We start from the raw sequence: 19,640 nt of genomic DNA, 5'->3' as shown, positions 1-19,640 counted from the left end.
GAGACTGCAGTAACCGACAGGGTTCAGACCTCTGCAGAAAAATCTTAGACTTCTTGATAGGAATCTTTTGAAGTCATTCAAGGTTTTAAGCAGGGATAGTGAAATAAGAAGATTTATGCTTTGTAATTTGCATTATGCAATCTATGTGGTCTCTGTCACTACTATTCACTTATGTTGCTTTAGTGCAAAAGCAAATGTAGGCAATACTTAGCCTATGGGCATAACTGTATTTCCATTTATAGCAACAGCAAGGTGGCACGTGTTTTTCTCATACACCTTAGTTTGATAATCCTTGGAATAAAGCTTATAGGAGAAAACCAACATAGAGAGTAGGAAATGCTTGGGAAAGCATTTAGTTAATTATTTAATCCAGTGAGTTAGCAGATCTGTAGGGAATGCCTTCTATGTGCTAAAGAGTCTTAGATGTTTGTGATGCAGCAACCACAAGACACACAGTCCCGTTTCTTGTGGCGCTTACAACACAATGAATCAGAACAAGCGAGAATAGCCCTAAGAACAAGCTTTGTGAGCTGGAATTCATGAAATGTATATGTCATTATTGTAATGATTCAACAATATATAGTATGATCATTTCATTAAAAATTATTTGATAAAAATACATAATGTCAAGCACATGTTTAATGATGATTGAATAGAAAGACAGAAAGGAAATCCAGAAAGTTCTTGAGAGATATGCCAAGAACTGTGTGAGGTATTTTCTATATGAGCCGTCATCTGACACCTATACTGCTTTTTCAAGGTGGCCATTATTGGTCCATTTTGCCCATGGGGAAATCTGGCCTAAAATATTTAAATGTTTCCTAGGTCCTGCCTAGAGAGCCAGGATTCATTCTAAGCTGATTCCCTTCTCCTCCATTCATATGCTTGTGGAAGAAATAACCCAGGCAAAGCAGCAGGAGCTGGAAGCTGGAATTTTATAGCAGGGGAATGAGCAAGGAGCTTGAGATGAGCACTTGGGAGTCCCACAGAAAATTCAGGATGGGCCTGGGAACTGGAATCAGGGATCCTAGTTGCCATTTCCTGCTTGGAATCCCTCTCCCACGAGAGCTGCCCCAGCTGTTCCAGAGTGGAAGTCAGCCTGAGAGAATCGGTTAAAACCCAAGCCCTTGTAATAAATTTAGTCTTCAGGGGAGGAAGAGAAGGGGAAGAAAAAAAGAAATTGTTGGCTTAAAAAGTAATGTTTCCCTTTCATCAGATCAAGAGCAGAAGACAGAGAAAGAAAAAGTAAATTCAGTCACTTGCCTGTGGCCCCAGGCAATGCAGCCAGTTTGCCTGGCCTTTATCGCCCTTCTTTGAGGGATTCCTTCATGCCCAGAATAGCGAGGCTGTACAAGGAAGGCTTCTGTTCCTCCCTAATGAGTTGATTATATCCTGTCAGAAGCATCATAAGGCCATCAAATGTCAAGTCAATTTTCTCAAACATATTATTTTCATAGCAGCTGGGTCTGACTAACTCTTGAAACACAGCATCCCATTGTTACATTTCACTGAGGATGTTGGGGGGAAACTCAATTAAAAGAGAAAGAAAAAAAATCTTCCAGGACACATGATCCTGATTCATGCAGCTTACAATTTACTACTTCGGGCCAATTTTATTAAGATGACTTGGTCACTTAGTGCACAATTACCCCATAACGTTGGAGGCAACAACTGTGGAGTGTTTTGTGCACCCGACATAGCTGATTTCTCAGATAGCAGGCGGGGCATCCCTTCAGTTCCTGACTCTACAGCTCAGAAGTGTGAGGTCCTGAGTTCTAATCCTTATCTTTCCAACATGTGCTCCTGAATGGATCTGACTTATTGAGTTCCCTGGCCTCACAGATATAATATTGAATTGAGACAAATAGATCTAGAACCAGATAAGTAGAGCCTCAGCTATTTACGTATGAGTGGTCCTGAGTATGCTCAAGAATTGGGTACACAAATAACTAGATAAGAGTTATTAAAGGAATTAAATGGTATAAATATCTATTACAGTGGTGCAAAGTAAGTGCTCAATAAATGATAATGATAAAATTTATGGTAACAATGATGATAGCAATGAAAATGAGGAAAGATGAGGAAATTGGTAAAGCATGCATCCTGGACCAGTCAGAGGCTGTGAACAAGAAGTCATAAAACCCAAAGAAGAAACTAAAAGCAGCCTCAATTTATATTTCTTAATGTGGCATTGTGCTAATTTCACAATATAAATTGTCAAGTGCAACAATAACAGGAACCTAGTATTCCTTCAGAAATAGGAGCATATGTCCCTTCATTCAAACTCAATTCTTATCACCAAATTTTGTTGTTGATTTTCTACTTTGTTTTCAGTTCTTTCCATCTATTTGTATAAGTTGGTATACAGGAGCAGAATTCTAAAATGACCCCACGATTTACGGCCCTTGGTGTACACATACCTTCATTATTCAATCAAACGCTGGTGTAGGCAACACTGTGAAAGGGATTTTGTTGGTGTCATTTAGGTTCCACATCAGTTGGCCAGAGATAAAGAGAATATGAGGGTGGACCTGACTTAAACACATGGGCCATTTATAAGCAGAGTCCAGCTGGCAACAAAAAAGAAAGTCAGAGAGTCAAAGCATGTGAATGATTTGCCACCTTTTCTTTCTTGAAAATGGAAGAGGCTACATAGCAAAGAATGCAAGAGGCCACTGCAAGATGAGAGCTGACAGCCATCAGGAAAACAAGAACTAGGTGCTATGACATTAGGAATTAATTTCTGCCAACAAGATAAATATTGTTGAAAGAGATTTCTTTTTCATAGATCCAAGAGATGAGAATTCATCCTAATAACAGTTTCGTAGTGGTCTCAACAGAGAACCCAGACACATTGTACTAGAGTTCTGATCTACATTACTATGAACTAATTAATAGGCATGGTTTTGAAGCCACAAATATTATCACACAGAAATGGAAAACTAATACAAGTGTTCTGAGAGTCACAAATGCTAAAAGTTTCACCAAATCCTGTAGCCTTTAAATAAGCTTGGCTTATGTAGCAAAACTTAGATAAGGAAAGATTGACAGTGATGACCATTACTAATCATTCATGTCTCATGTTAAACATATGTGTGTACACACACATGCAGAGGCACATAAGTGTTGACGGACTTCATCTCAAAACATAAGGATAATGAAGGCCAAGGTACATATCATATCTAAAGTAATTTTTCAAACACCGCCAGGTGACTTCCTTCTGTTTAACATATCATTTCTTCAGTAAGTGTTTGTTGAAAGGTTATTCTATGTTAGACTACAAAAATGCAGTCAGAGTAATAAATATGTAGTCTTTCAAAGGAGTAGCAGGGTAGGATGAGTTGGAGTGAAATAAAGGGAAGTCCAGAAGAAAGGATTAACCCAGTCCTAGAAGTCAAGGAAGGCTTTGTAGAGCAAATAATTTCTATGTTGGAACCTGAAGAGTTACCCACTAAAATTGGGTGTCAAGAGGAACAAATGTCTCCCAGTAGTAAGAATATCATGTGCAAATTACTGGAGTGGCAGAGGTCAGAATCATCCAGAAGTACTATTTGGCATTCTTGCTGGCTGGAGGCAACTTAGGAGAGAAGAAAGGAGATGTTGAAAAGGTACGCAGAGGTCAACTTCTCTCTAGAGTGGAATCTTCCCTAAAGATTTTGGAATCCTTCTTGAAGTCAAGGGATGTCTCTGAAGGTTTGTGAGTAGACTAGCCACAGGATATTTATTTATTTAAGCAGACACCATTTGCTGGAGCTTGGGGAATAATTTGAAAAGCAGCACTCAGCCCTGGAGACCCAGGCCACACCGTAATTTAACTGAAGTGATAAAGATTGGTGGTCTGAACTAAGGTGCTGCCCAGTGGGGGACAAAGCAGAGCCTTGAAAACTGTCAGTTCTTTAGCACTTGGTTAGACATGGATGTGAGGGAAAGTGAAGTGAAAGGTGGCTCCAGACATCTGACTTGGGAAATGAGATGAATAAGAATGCCAGTTAATGAGAAGGGCACCCTGGAAAAGGAGACCATTGGTTGGGGGCTGGGGTGGAAGTTGATGTACTTGTTTCAAATATGTTTGATTTTAGGTGTTCTTTGGAAAACCCTAGTGGATATGTGGGGTAGGACACTGTGTGTATGGTAAGCTTGGTAGGGTGAGATGTGAGTCTATCACCTCTTATTTGTATAGATTATGAACACCAAAAGTGTGGATTCTATAGCAGCATCATACATTACTTACCAATTTGTTTTGGTTGGGTGTTTTTTTTTCTAAATTCATCCTCCAGTTAGTGAAGTGAATAAGTTTCTATGGAAGCACAGTAGATAAAAATCATTGTCTTCCTAATTAGCTGCCATTCTAATCAACTCTTTCCTTTCCCTTCAGAGAGGTTAGTGAGCAACACAACAACCAGGTATTTCAAGAGAAGTGAACATAGAAGTCCTGAGAGATCATAAATTCCCAAAGAGAGTTGAGCAAAGTATAGTATTTTTTTCTTGCTACTTTTAGACTCATTTCTTCTTACTGTTAAATAATTTATAAGAACATATGTTTCTGATGTTATATAATTAAAATGGGAAGATAAAAGATAAGTGGGAGAATCAGTCTTGCCTTAGAAAATAGATGACATCATCAGAGATGTGCTCATCACATCTTCCCTGGAATCTTGTAAAACTGAAAGAACATGTGACAGCCCTGGGACTTTAGTAGAAAAGTAAGCAGAATGGGGCAACTCCCATCAGCAACTCTCTACTAGGTTTTCTTTTGTGAGTTCATTTGCTGAGCTAATGTAAATACGTGAGGTGGTTTGTGAAGAATGAGGGGAGGCAGAACGACCTAAGATTAGAAATACAGCACCGGAGGTGAGTGGCATAGACGTGCATTTACATTCCTGTGACAGTATTGCCTAGATTTTAAACTGTGCAGAAATGGTATATTCATTCTAAATATTGTTTTCTCACCTCTAAAATTCTAGGGTAATAGAATCCATCTCGCATGGATGACATTAGAATTGAATGGAATTAATATATAAAGAATTTTGCACATTCATTTGATAAACACAAGTTATTTTTATTGTCATTTTTATCATCATTGCTTCTATTAGCTCTTTAAATAAAGGACTTTTGACGTCTGTTATTATCCTCTAAGCCTAATATTCAATAATTCCAATTCACCAACCACATATACATTGAAATTAAATATTTACAAACAGGAAGTAAGGCAGAACAAAATAATGGTAGGCAACATTTTCAATTAGTTATTCTGGGACAAGTATTTATTTCAAGAATTTCTTAGACATTTATTTATGCAATAAACCTGGGTGCCTTGAATTGTTTTAAAAATCCAGTCTTCTATAGCAAATCACATTGTACTACTCTAATGTGATGAACTACCTAATGTATGGATTTATGTATTTATGTATATGTATTACAAACTATAAAGCCTGTCAACCATTTCATTTTTGAGTCTCCGATTTCTGACTCTAAGACTGTTTCTATCCTGCCCAAAATGCACATTAAATCTATAAAACAATATAATTATTTTAACCACAATTATCCTGTGTATTTAATGGGCCTAGAATAATCTAACCCTAGATAATTCTTAAAATTTTCATTAAGCATTGGCATCGAAGTAGTCTTCAAGTTGTAGCCAATGATTATTTCACCTTATGGAATTTTTATTGAATAATCTACCAGGTGCTAGGCAATTCTCCAAACATTTCATATGTATTTAATCTTTAATACCTCTTTCTGAATTGAGCACTATTATTATTGGTTTCATTTTGCAATAGTAAGCTAAGATTTCAGAAGGATAAATAGAAAGCACACTTGTAGTAAAAAACAAGGATTGAGCCAGGAGTCAAAAGTGAGTTTACTACTAGCTCCAAAAGCCCCTGCTCTTAATGTCTCTTGGTTTTTATACATTCCACTCCCAATTTAAAATCTGGATAATTTGGGGCTGGAGTGGGCAGTAGTAGAATGCCTGCCTAACGTGTGGATGGTCCTCTGGTCTCTAGCACTGCAAAAGAAAAGCTATAATTTTAAAAATAATTCATTCAGTAATAACTTGTTGCTTAGCTATTACTTTAAAAGTCATTGAGAAATGAATTGGATGGGCCAGAGAAACAAGAACAAGCAGAGGAAACTCAAAGATGGAGGTTGTCTCTTCCTTGAGACTATAGTATTAATTAAATGTGGCATGGTTTTTCTTATATAAGAAACCCAAACTATAAAGAGCAAAATAAAAGATAGATAATAGGAAGTGGGGAAATCATTTTTCAAATGGGAAGGGAAACAAGATAGCAGGAGGGACAGTAAGGGGAGGGAAGGAGAATACAAAAAGAATTAAAAGAAAAAAAAGGAAAATAGAGCTTTTGAAAATGAGAAGAGGACCAAGTGATGGAAGGGAGAGGTAGAGAATGAAAACAAATTAAGACACAATAAGTATGTGTACCAATTCCTGATGATAAATGTAGTAATTATACACTGCAATCATGTACTAATAACAAAAGAGGAAACCAACAAGATTAGAGGCTTGAGCAGTATTGAGTGCTGTTTTGCCAGACATTGTCACACACCTACCCAGCACCCTGAATACCTTTCTTCTTCCAACAGAACATGGATTTTTCCTGATGATAAATAGTGACATGGTCAGCACTAGGGAATTACACAGTACTGATATTTTCAATTTTTCTTGCCCTGAGGTTAGCCATGATTTTGCCTAAAAACCTATTGAAGATGTCTTCTGGGACCTGCAAAAAGGCTTTTTTCCTGATAAAAAAGAACAGCCCTGGCTTTGCATTTCCACTATCTTACTATGAATATCAAAATGATGCCTGGAATGGCAGTAACTATCTGAACATGTTAAAGAAAAGCCAAGTGAATTGTAGTGAAACCCGGACACAACCAAATCCCTGAACTACTGCCACCTCCTAGTTTCTTGTTATGTGAGAAAAATCCCAGAATTAGTCCCATTTCCTGCTACTTGGATCCAAAATTTTTTCTATCTGGTAAAATTACATAACCTCTAGATAAATATGAAGACACAGGTTGGTAGTAGAAGATATCATATGTAACAAACGCAAAAGATTTATGGCTATATTTGTGTTTTTAAGCGATTTTTACTTTGATTGTTTTCCCCTGATGTATTTAAATGGCTTTTCTAGCAAGGGTGATATGTTCATTGAGAGATTAAAATTAGTTCTATAAATGATCTAATAAGAGATATGTTCAGCTTCATACTTAGAAGAGGAACCTATACCACAATAAGCACATAGCTAAATACCTCAGAGTACTAAATGATGGCAGAACCAACCAAAGGCTTTGTGGAAAACTGACTTTGGATTTGACATGGGGCCAATTCCTGGCCCTTTGGAACCTCAGCATGCCACTAGCACAAGAAAATTTCAGTACAATTAACCAACTCAAAAAGTTTCCATTTCTACCAGGGCTTTGTCTAGTGTAAACTGGACACCCACCAATACATCTGCTGTCTGCAAGTGTTAAAACTGTGATTAAAACTGAATATTAACAGCATTCCCCACTTGTGCTGTCATCTGGATTATATAATAATGTATGGATTTTATAAACAGCAACTGCTCATTTTTGTGGTTGGCTTTTCGCTGTCACCGGATATGACTAAATAAGTGGGTGACAAGAAGATTGAACACAGAGAGCAGCAGGGTACCCTGGCACACTTGTAAAACCAACTCCTGCAGGAACTGGCAAGGCTACCATAAAAGTCACAATACCCCTGAGCTATGGTCAAAGTACCACAAAGTACATGTGCATTTTCTTGTGACTGACTCTATTTTTTGAGAGCATTTTGTACAGATACTCTAAACACACCATTTTGCTCCAAGAATATTATTGGACCATAACACTAAAACATTTGATAATGGTGTTGTCTGAAGGTAAATCATTTTAGAAAGAAAATGCCAGGTAACAAGTTAATGTCTTATTTAAAATCATTGCTGTATGTATTGATTCCCAAGAATAAAACATTTTACATCTGACTAATACATAAACTATCATTTCATGGGATGATAGAGTATTTTTGCAATCCTGATACTGGAAATCAAAGTGAATATAATTGTCCAAAACTGTATCCCAGAGATAATTTATGTACCTAAAATAAGAGAATAATTTACCAAAGAGATGAAAAAGGATGAGCAAAGTCACCAAATACTGCACATAGATTATATCTTAGGGAAGAAAAAGTAAGGCCACAGAGTTGTATATGTATGGGTGAAAGATCCAATACTCTACTGAAGATACTGTTTTGATATAAATTCTCTATGCCTTTTGTAAGACAAAAGAAAAAATACTTTAAAATGTATTGATGAGTCAGCAAATATTCACTGACTATTTAATTATCACACTAGAGTTTAAGAAAAGAAATGTATAAAGATGTCTCCATCACCATTTTGGGCTGTAGATCAAGTTCAGTAGATTAATCCAAATGCAAACAATTCAAGAGCTACAAAACAATATAAGAATTAAATAGCAACAAAAGTCAATGAAAAGATATTCCCCTGGAATAGGAGATGAAAAAGCAAAACACGCTACTGTGTTTTTGTTATATGGCATGTGTTATAAATAAATGTTAATTGAGTTTTATTTCATAAATGTGAATAATATTTAGTTCTGGTGTTACAATGAAGACTAAGATATGCTTATCTGAAAGCAATGCAATGGAGCTGTCTGACTCAGTATATTTGGGTTGCAATCTTTTTATGCGTAGTCCCTGTCTCAGAGCTACTTGCTCATGGATTCAAGGTTTTGGCTTCCTTGGAACATTTACTTGTCTTGTTCTCTCACAATTCTGACTTTTTGGTCACATCTTGTTTCCCATCCTAATGTATTGAAAAACTGATTTGACTTCATGGCTTTTCTCTGCACAGCATTGTAAAAATGCTACTCATTCCCATTATCTAGCCAATCATTTCTATATGGCCTATTTTAAATTCCAAAGAGAAAAAACAAGCCAATTGGCTCGGCTGTTTTCAGGTCTGAGCACATCGTGAGATGCTTGTATCTCATGGATCAACATCGATGGGCTAAGTACACTCTCTGGTCCCAGGGCTTGGGGTAAGTCAACAACCAGGACTGACATGGTTAATATAAACGTGGGATTCAAGGGAATGCTGGGACATCCAACTAGGACTTTCTAGCTCAGGGGTTGGCAAACCTGCCAAGATCAGATAGTAAATACTTGAGGCTTAATGTACCAAGAGACAGGATTCAGGATGTTTAAATAATGACTCATATTATATACATATATATATATATGTATATAATATGAGTCATTTATATGTACACACATGAATATTACAACTTACATAACTCACATAATAATTCATATCTCTTAGACTGCTTATATAAAAGCCATTTAAAATGTGGAAAACATTCTTAGATTACATGTTGCAGGCCGTACAAACAAAAATGCAGAAGATCAGATTTGGCTAATGGGCAGTCATTTGGCAAACTTTCATCTATCTTAAGATGTGACATTAGAAAAGACCTATTTTAATTCTCAACATATAAATTGGGAGTTATACTTATAGAGGTGATAGACAGCTTTCCTGAGCTCTGCTGCTCACAGCCCTCCCACTCATCTTCTGTATTTGAGTTCTACCTCCTACCAAATGGAGCTGCCTTTGCGTGAGCTCTCTCTGAAGCTAGCCCTAAAACAAGGTTTTGAGTGCAAGGAGTTTATGTAAGAGATGTTACCAGAAAACACATGTAGAAAAAGTGGGCAAATAATTAAAGAAAAAAGACAGCTCCTAAAAAGGTAGGCTAATATGCCAGTTTTGAGTGTGGGTCCTAGAGCTTCATCCTACTGAGAACTTTGGCTTCAGAACTCATACCCAGAATTCTCTCGCTCTGGGTGAAGGAGCTAAGAAGTACTCATTCAACATCTTCCATCAATTATCAGTTGGGGAACTCTCAATATCATTATTTCTATAACACTTCCCACATATTTGATGTGTGACTAAGCAAAAGAGGTTTCAGCTGCTAGAAAACAAAAAGTCCTCCAGGGAGTTGGAAATTGAGGCATTCAGAGGTATATATATTTATATAGATGTGACATAAAAAGGATAGAATGAAATTATCTACATGAGCTATCTTCTCATCTTCTGCCTGATCATCCTATGCCTCACCTGATCGTGATGCCAACAAGCATCATCCTGGGATTCCCACTGAACATGGTATTCTAAGCCAGATGATAAGCTCTGTCACTTCCTCATGAGTGGCCTTGTTTTTCATTCCAAGCTTTCTTTAGTCATTTACTTAGAACAACAGAACCAATGAGAGATTTACTATGGGAATTGGGCTGAGAAGTCCCGCCGTGTGCTTTCAGGGACCTAGAGAACCAGGGAAGGCACTGGTATAATTCAGTCTAAGTCCAAAGGCCTGAGAACCAGAGAAGCCAATGACAGAACCCATCTGAGGAGGAGGCCTGAGAACCTGAGGGCTGCAGGTGAAAACCCTGAGTCCAGCAGTGGAGAATCTGGCCTTCTGATGTCCAGGGTGGGAGAAGATGGGTGCCCTAGCTGCAGAGGAAAGGAGTAATTCATCTTTCCTCTACATTTTCATTTGTTCTCTCCAGATTCTCAGTGGTTTTGGTGATGCCTACCCACACTGGTGAGGACAAATCTTTCTTACTCAGTCCACGGAGTCACTAATCTCTTGTGGACATCCTGATGGACATACGGGAAGTTATGCTTTGCTAGTTATCTAGTTATCCCTTAGTCCAGTCAAGTTGACAAATAACAGCCACAGTTTTTGCTTTCTTTTTCAGGTTGTAAATAGCACCTGGGAAATCACATGACATTTTTTGGGGAATGCAACGTGATATTTTTTTGAAAAGTCGTTTATATAGATTTAACATGTTGAAGTCACTCATGAAATGCTCCTCCACTTTATTACTCCCCACCAGCTTATCATAGGACACTTCTTTTATTTTCCTTTTCATAGGCAATATTTGCATTGATTGGAATGTGGCAGTCATTCAAAATTGCCCCTCTCTGCTTTCCAATGGGAATGGAGAATCTCAGACACAAAACCAGCTGCTTTGTGGGTCACTCTGGAAAATTCCAAATTGAAGCTTTTTTGAGAAAGGAGACATTACCTCAGAACTTCCACATTTAGGTCTTATGGAGTTTCTGTTTATGTGAATGGATATTTTTGCCAGATATTGGAAAAATGCTAGAGTTGGATTCCAGTGCAATAAAAGAAATTCAGCTAGTGATCAGTTCATGGTATAATGAAAAAAAAATGTAATTGAATTAGATATTCTTCAGAACTTGTGGCCTAAATAAGTTTTCATTTTTTAATAGTGGATAAACAATAAACTGCTGCTATTTTCCTTCTTTCCAATGTCTTTGTAAAATAGACTTTAAGTCTCAAATGAGCACCTTGAATTGCAAATGATTACTGAGGGATTAAGAACCCTAATTTCCTTGTTGCTTGGATGGACGGATGGATGGATGGATAGATGGATAGATGGATGGATGGATCAAAATTCTTTGTGTCTTCTATGTATAAGTCAAGGATAACTGAGGAAGGGTGCAGACTTCTTAGAGGATAGGCTTTGGAGAAAATGATGAAGGACAGGTAATTCCAGGGGCAGCTTGAGGAATGGATAATTTTCATTGAAAGGAATACATAGACATGCACAGAGAGAATTAAAGGAAATATAGCTTTAGTTCCCATAGGAAGAATAATAACCACCCCTTTCACTTTCACATTCATATTAGATAAAAATAATGAGCATATACTTGATGTTTTATTAGCATAAATTTATATAACTTTGTTTTCTATATATCTTTACTCTTCTTGTCTATATACAATCACACTGATATAATTATTATCACAGTATAGTTCATACTGAATATTTGACATTTCATAAATAAATTTTATTGTTATCTTTACAATTATTATATGACATTATTCATGAATTTCCATTGAATGGATGAACCATTATTTAGTTCAGTGATCCTAATGGTTTTTGTTTTGTTTCATTTTGTTTTGTTTTTTCCACACTTGATCTTAGCCAAAAGGCCAAGAAGCGATTGTGTTGCTTTTTCCACTGGAGATTGAATCTAGAACTTTAGCACTGAGGTACCTCACCAGCCCTTATAGCCTTTTATTTTTAATTTTGAGACAGGGTAATGCTAAATCACTGAGTTGTCAAGGCTGAGCTTGAACATGTCACCTTCCTGCCTCGGCCTCCCAGAGTGCCAGTGTGCTGCAATTACAGCAATTACAGCAATTACAGCTGTGTACACCTAGCTTACATTGTTTTTGCAATTATACATACATATATATATATATATATATTTCTGCAATGAATATCTTTGCTTTTTTATTTCAGCTAGTTTATCTCTTATGTTTAATTCCTATGAGTAACATTACTAGATCAAAGCATATGTTTCTCATGGTTCTTGATATATATTGCCAATTGCAACCACAAAACAAGTACCAGTTTCACACCAACCAGTAGTATATTAATGCATTAATTTCATCAAGCCCTGCAGGCATTGGGTGCCCCTGTGTTTTGGATTTTTAAATTATTGAATAATTTACCAGCTATATAAATAATCTGAAATTTTTCTAATTTAATGAATTATTCCACTACTCCTAATTCAACCCACATAGAGATTGTGGGTAAAAGCCATTTAGCAAGTACTTCTTAAGTACTATCTGTTATCACTTCATGCAACAAGAATAACAGGGAAAGAGGACAAAACAGGAGAGAGGTAATAAGAATCCTGAATACATAAGCCCTTTGGGGCCCTGGTGGCTTAAATTCTAGGTGCGGTGGGAAACCACTGTAAGTGAAATAGACAATTTCATTTGATCTTTGTCCTTTGGGATTTTGTAACAATCTTAATGAAGAGATTAGAATCAAGGGCAGCTCTCCAACTCTAACAACAACAACAACAAAACCACCGCCACTAACCCAATCCCCACAATTATGGAAAAATAGAACATGATGACCAGTCTTTGGAGACAACACTCTTCATCTCTCATTAGGAAAGGGGGCGGGGGGTGGTTATAAGTTGATCCTATGCCAGGAACAAGCCTGAATACTTGTGGTTCGAGTCTCATTTTATCCTAGCAACAGGCTACAAAGCCAGGTCCCATTTCCACGGATAAGGAAGCCAAGGCTTGATGTGCTCCCTTTGGAAAGACCTGACTACCTTCCTTAGAAATGCAGGACAGTTAAAACATGCCCAAGGAGCTGTGACAGAATTAGAACCATTTTCATTCAGTGTTTTATGTTTAAATTTCCGGTGAACCGTCATTGCTTCTATCCTGTGGGAAACTGTGACATCTCATGCTTCATAAAGTCGGTACATCAGCCAAACAAGTCAACACTCACTTCCTTCACCCCATGCATTTGTATTTAGGTTCCCAAAAGAGGTTGACTGGATTCCAGAAGACTTTATCCAGTGAACAAAGAAGACACAATCGGCAAGAATCTGTAATGTGGCCTATGATTTTGAACTTGTCCTCACTCTCCTCAGGTCTCAGTTTATCAAATGTATAGTGGGGAAATGAAGAGACAAACAAGAGCATCCCCATGGATCACTCCTGCTTTAATGATCTATAACACAACTTTCCTTGCAGACTACACAACCAGCAAGGGAGACGCCTGAGAGCTTTCTCCCCAGATATACGATTCTACAGTCTCAGTTTCCTGGAACAACTGATGAATGTGGTAATAGAATCCATGGAGTGAGACTTCATGTGGCTAATATTCCAAAGCTTTCTAAGTGCAGTAATAAACAGAGAACGTCTTGGTGACACCGAAATTATGAGGCAAAGACCATAATAATAACTCATGTCTGCTTCTGTTCACCACTGACAAGAGATGCTTCCACTCCCAAGAAACCAGGGCAGCAGAAAAAGAAGCAATTCCATCAGCTGCCACCACGATTACTTTGCTTTGTGCTAGGGTTTTTTTTTTTTTCTTTCATTTTTTGCCACCCACAGAAGTGAAACCCAGTCATCTGCAGAGGCTGCCCTGTGTCTCGGAATAAGTGGTGGTTAATTAACTGTATCAGATGAAACTAGAAGCAATGAATATTCACACTAGAAAGCAAACTCCTCCCTATCAGGTGTCTGGTTGACAAGAATAATTGTGGAATAACTGGAAAAGAATTCTGAACACATCACATTTGCAAATTATTTCCCAGACTGAAAATTTCAAGGAAACTGGATAATCATGTAAACTGCTCTTACATCCTCACGCCCCCTTGTCCCAACATTTCTCATCCCTTGAAGTAATTCCCAAGAGATTCTTATCCAAAGCCTGCTGAATGCTCCAACAGACAAGGAACTTTACTACTTTATTATTTTATGACTCATCTCATGCTATTTTCTGCAACAGCTCCAACTATCTATTGGGATGAAGTATGCCGTCCTAGGCCTGTTGAAGCAAGGTGGAGAACACTTCATTTATTCTGTGACTACAGCTATTGTTCAGGGATGTGCAGTGAGCCTCGTAGATCTATGCCTTTTTCTCAGGTTAACATGCACAATCCCTTCACTATTCCTGGTCCATCATAAATCTGAGACCTTGCCCCACCTTACGTATGCTTCTCGGTGATGCCATTTAACCATTGCACACTTTAAAATAAGACGCCCCACACTTAAAATAAGTCCTCTAATGTGGATTGTCTCAAAGAAACTAATTCCAATTATCATCCCTCTGAATCTGCACAGTCCACTGCCATTAACGTTGTCTAAGCATACCTTGGGGTTTTTAGCAACTGTGGCACCCATTTGGCCTATATTTGGTTCTATGGTCAACTTATGAGCTTTGTTCTCCCTTCCAGGCCACGTAAGCAGTAATACACAAAGCACCAGTGTACTCATGGTCACTCAGATGTGTTGACAGAATGGGTTCTTTGTACAAAATCACGAAGTCGGCCCAGATTGTATTCTGGACATTTTCTTCTTTCTCCTGTCCTTCTACCTTCTGTTGTCTCCTTCACCCAACAAATTTGCCAGCTCTTCACTCGAGGGTAGTTCTGCTCTCCAGTATGGACTGAGATTCTGACCTGTGGAGCCAGCCTTCCCAGGGTCCTATTTCAGCTCGGACATTTGCCAGGTATGTAGGTTATAGAAACTAATATAAAACCTTCTTGCATCGTATATGTATCATGATGTTTCATGAGAATTTAAAACATCTCAGGCACTTAGGAGAGTGGTAGGCACATACTGAAAACTGGCTGATACTATAACAACTTTAGCACAATATTAGGGACATTCATTCCAGGGGGCCAAGACACCAGGGATATAGTCACTAACCAGGACCAATAATAAATCTGTCATATCCTCATCCAGAGCTTCAGTGCCTCTCTATAAAATGGGGGAATCAGACAACAAAATGCCTAACAATTCCTTTTCAGATCACTCTTTTTACAACTATGATTGTCTACAAATCTTTATACTCTAAACCTTGCCAGCATCCCCCGCTTGGGTGGTAGGTGATGAAAGCTGGCAGCTTAATTTTTCCTGTAAGTATTGCTGTTATAATCCAAACAAATAAAAAATGTAAGAACAGAATGTCTCATAATTATAGGAGGCAAATTTGGAAACATATAAGGACAGTGGTGTCTTCTCAGAACCCTTTTCCATCTCACCACATAGGGAGCTGTCCCACACCACATGTTGCTGTACTTGGTAGCGTGGTGAAGTATTATTAAGAAAAATCTGGCAGTCACATGGAAGATTGTGTCATTTCAAGAGCTGAAAGAGAGAAAGGAATCAATTTTTCATGGAAATACTTGGCTTTGAGCGAGCTTGTGAAAACCCACACAGTAAATGCAGAGGAAAAAGCAATGCACCATGGCAGAAAGCAGAATTCTGAAGCTGCCTCAACTACAAAACCAGCACACACCACTTAATAGCGGCCAAGGGTGTGAGTCAGTCTGAGATGCAGCCCCTTTCTCAGTCCAGTCAGATCAGAATTCTTCCCTCAACTTCCCCCACACAACTGCAGGAGATCAGACCTGAAGGCATTTTGAAAGCAAGAAAGTCCACTTCAACAGCAGTGTGGCTGGTGACCCTGAGGCTCCTGACACTCCAAGGCCAGAATCTGTATCCTGTGTAATCACTCCATCATTTAGTTCCTGAAGTTGTACAAAAAGATAAAAAGTACAAAATTAATTTCCTTCCCCCGGTGTGCTGGACATCTACAGCTATTTGTGGTAATGTTCACTACCACTAAGTGTGTGGTAATAATACCTTTAATGATCTGCCCATTTTATCTCTCACTCTTATCACTCACATGCCCTGTTTTAAACTCAGAGATCTAGTTGACTGAGTAGTTCCTTGCACATTTACATTGTCTTTCTCTATACTGTCCCTTCTGCCTGGCTGGCTCCTATACAACATTTAAATCATTTTTTACTTTTCTAATGTTCTCCCAGCAGCAAATCAGGTAAATTTTCCAGGATATATGTTCCCAAATCATCCCATACTATTCCACCATGGTCTTTGACCTGGTTCTTGGGCAGTGAGGCACCTGCTCTACCTTGCAACTTGTTTCTAAGTCTTCCATAACAGTGCCTATGCTTGTTTTACTATACTGGTTTACTCATTTGTTCATATATTTGTCTCCATAACTAATCTCTGAAACCTGCGAACTAGAATCTTTGTTTTCCTTCACCCAGAAGTGGCTAAAAGGTGGTACCAATATTAATGGATATTGAATATATGTTAACTAACCCCTTCTCTTTTTTTTTCCAGATGAAACCACACAAGTATCTACACAGGCAACAAAATCTAACCAATCTAGAGTACCTTATCCCTGCTGACCTACTCATTGAACAAATATTTATTGAGTTTCTTCATCCTATATGATCAAGTTTCAGTAGAGAACAGAAGTCATTCTGTAATAACTTAAGGACGTGGCTTCTATTGACTTCTAATGATATTTCCACTTGTTTATCCACTTGTTATAAAAATCTTCCAGGAAGTAAGCCTCATTTAATTTTACCAAAGAGTAATTTAAATTTGACAAAGCATAGGTGTTCCACAGGAAGAAAATTATAGAAATCTTTTTACCTAAAAATTAGTGCCAACCATGATATTAATATACCCAGTGTTTTTTGATGGAGCATTGCCATCTGCAAAATACTGCATTTACTGGAAAACATTATGTGATCATCAAGAAAGAATAGCCTGGAAATTGCTTATAGGATTGAAAGGAGAACATAGAGTCTCCAGCCTCACAGCCCCTTTTTCTCCTCCTGGGAAGAGCTCTGTTAATGGCTTTATTCTCATCCTCCCTCACTCAGCCTGCTCACAAAGACTCATCACACTTTCTTCCTGCTTTAAAGTTCAGTAATTAATTATTCCTAAGACCACGAGTGAATTAGAAAATAATGCAACAATGAATTGGAAAAATCATTATTCCCTTACAGTAATCAAAGCCACAGTAGAAGGGATCAGGTTGCCCAGAAATGGATTTCAGCTTAGTCTCAATTTTGCTTGAATTAGCCAAACTCAGATTACAAATTAAAGTCCTGAAAAGAAAGAAAATAATATTTTAGAAACTACTGCTGAAATTCTCTTAGCTAAACCAGCTCATTATTAAGTTGGATCATCAAATATCAGTTTTACATGGGTCACTGGGTTGTTGATACAGAAAGAAGAGGTGTGAACAGCATAATTATTCACTCACTGACACTAAATAGGATCATATGACTATCTGAGGTCCTTTCTCTGCCACTGCATGGCTTTAGTAACTCAATTAATTTCTCTGAGCCTCACAAGCAAGTAACAGAGCTGTTGTGAAAATTAACACCTATTAGAAGTGTATCGGTACCTGGCACATAATGTCAATTGACATTAGTTCCCAGGCATTCTCTAAAATTATCCCCTTCTCAATTGTACATCAGTATAAAATAATCCAAGTTGAAAATTAAGTCTTTATGTTTTTGAAAGTCTTTGCTAAAGTACACTTAACGAATGCTGTTTCCGCTTCTGCCTCACCCAGCTGCCATGTAAACCAAAGATTATTTCTCAAGTCTCAATTCTTTATCTGCAAAATGGAGGTGATGGTAATAGGCACTTCAAAGGTTTGCTGTGATGATTCTACAAAGTAGCCCATAGGAGAGATTTAGCATTAACTGGCACAGTAGAAACTATATAGTATTAGCTTTTATGATGACATTACTAATAACATTTCTGATTCTGATCATTTATGTAAAGTAGTTGTTGATCTGGTAGGATCCTCCCAGTACCAAAACACAAAGAGCCGTGAATCCATCATCGTTTAAATGATTGTTCATGGTGTTGGCCTAGGATATGCTTGACAGCTTACTAAACACGTTCATATTCTAGCACTCTATTTGGGACCAGAAATAAAGAGAAGAGGAAACAAAGTTTCTCTTCTCAAGGAACTCATATTGTGGGAAGAAAGAAACACATCAAATCATAATCAAATCATAATCATAATCACTTCCCTTCTCATTGCTTGTGGAAAAAAACAGAACTCTACTGAAGATGTTTTAAATTCTCACAGTCCTCAGAAAAGATTGATCTTTTCTGTAGCCATGGTAACAGGTAACAAGACTGCTTCTAATCTGTTCAATTGACCAAGATAATTCCTTTCAGTGAACCTCCTTTTACAAGACAATACTTTGCATTGGAAAAATAGCTTATCAGAAACTGACTTACTCTAAAGAATACACTTCTGAATGTCCACCAGTCAGTAGCAGTCGCCCCAAGTCTCACTTCTGCAGATGCCAGAACACTTACACCCCTAAAATAAGTTCGACTATTGACTTCACATTTTCTTAACACCCTGTGTAAGATCTGTTCTCTGTTCCGCATGGAACACTGTGTCCCACAACATAGTAGGCCACAATTGGGAGCAATATATTCAGTGTTGTCTTTTTTAATTAACTTTTATTTTATTTTTAATAACTTGTATCTAAGAAGGTGATGGCTTAACCTCAGTTGCACCTAGTACACATTTTATATCAAATTAGCTCCAGATATATTAAGAATAAACAGGGGCCAGGGATTTAACTCAGTGGTTCCACTGCCTGCCCCACAAGCATAAGGTCCTGAGTTCAATTCCTGGTACCAAAAAATAAAAAATAAAAATAAACTGTGTGTGAGTGTGTGTAAGAATAATCATGAGAACATTAGAACAAAACATTTTTAATTAATTTAGGTATACAATATAATGACATGCATCATTGAAAATTTGTACCTTTACATAATCTCTCTTGGTTCTTATTTTTCCCCCTTCCCCTGCCCTCCATTCAACCCCTCAATCCCTCCCTATTTACAAAGAATTTGTTTCCAATTTTTCTTTTCTCACATTAATTCCATTCCCTTCTTCCCTTTCCCCAACTCCACCCACTTCCCCTTCCCCTTTGGACCTTTTCTTCCTATTTCACATTATCTATTATACCTTTTAATCCTTATTGACACTCTCAGTTTCTCACACTAGAGAAACTATTTGGTATTTACACATGTGTGCCCTATTTATTTCACTTAAGAGTATCGCCTTGATGTGCATCCACTTAGCTATAATGTCTCTAATTTCTCATTCTTTTTTTTTTTTTTTGGTACCCGGGATCAAACTCAGGTCCTCGCACTTGCTCAGCAGGCAGTGA

General features: G+C 37.7%; 1 long non-coding RNA gene across 3 annotated transcripts in view; it reads right to left on the bottom strand.

Moving 5' to 3' along the window:
• Window positions 1-9,304: 9,304 nt before the first annotated feature.
• The window catches only part of LOC110347684 (uncharacterized), a 174,641-nt gene continuing 164,305 nt past the window's right edge, over window positions 9,305-19,640 (bottom strand). For 2 of the 3 annotated variants that reach the window (XR_015441398.1, XR_002392407.2), the window contains 2 exons: window positions 17,431-17,534; window positions 9,305-16,136 (listed from right to left, as the gene is read on the bottom strand). This is a non-coding gene — a long non-coding RNA (uncharacterized LOC110347684). The remainder of the gene's footprint in view (window positions 16,137-17,430; window positions 17,535-19,640) is intronic. The other variant, XR_015441399.1, reaches the window with a different exon arrangement.

The sequence above is a fragment of the Heterocephalus glaber genome, unplaced genomic scaffold (assembly GCF_053883595.1).
Source record: "Heterocephalus glaber isolate CG9 unplaced genomic scaffold, H.glaber_assembly_v1.0 deba00000281, whole genome shotgun sequence".
In the NCBI taxonomy this organism is placed as follows: Eukaryota; Metazoa; Chordata; class Mammalia; order Rodentia; family Bathyergidae; genus Heterocephalus; species Heterocephalus glaber.
This window is presented reverse-complemented; position numbering and strand designations above follow the sequence as displayed.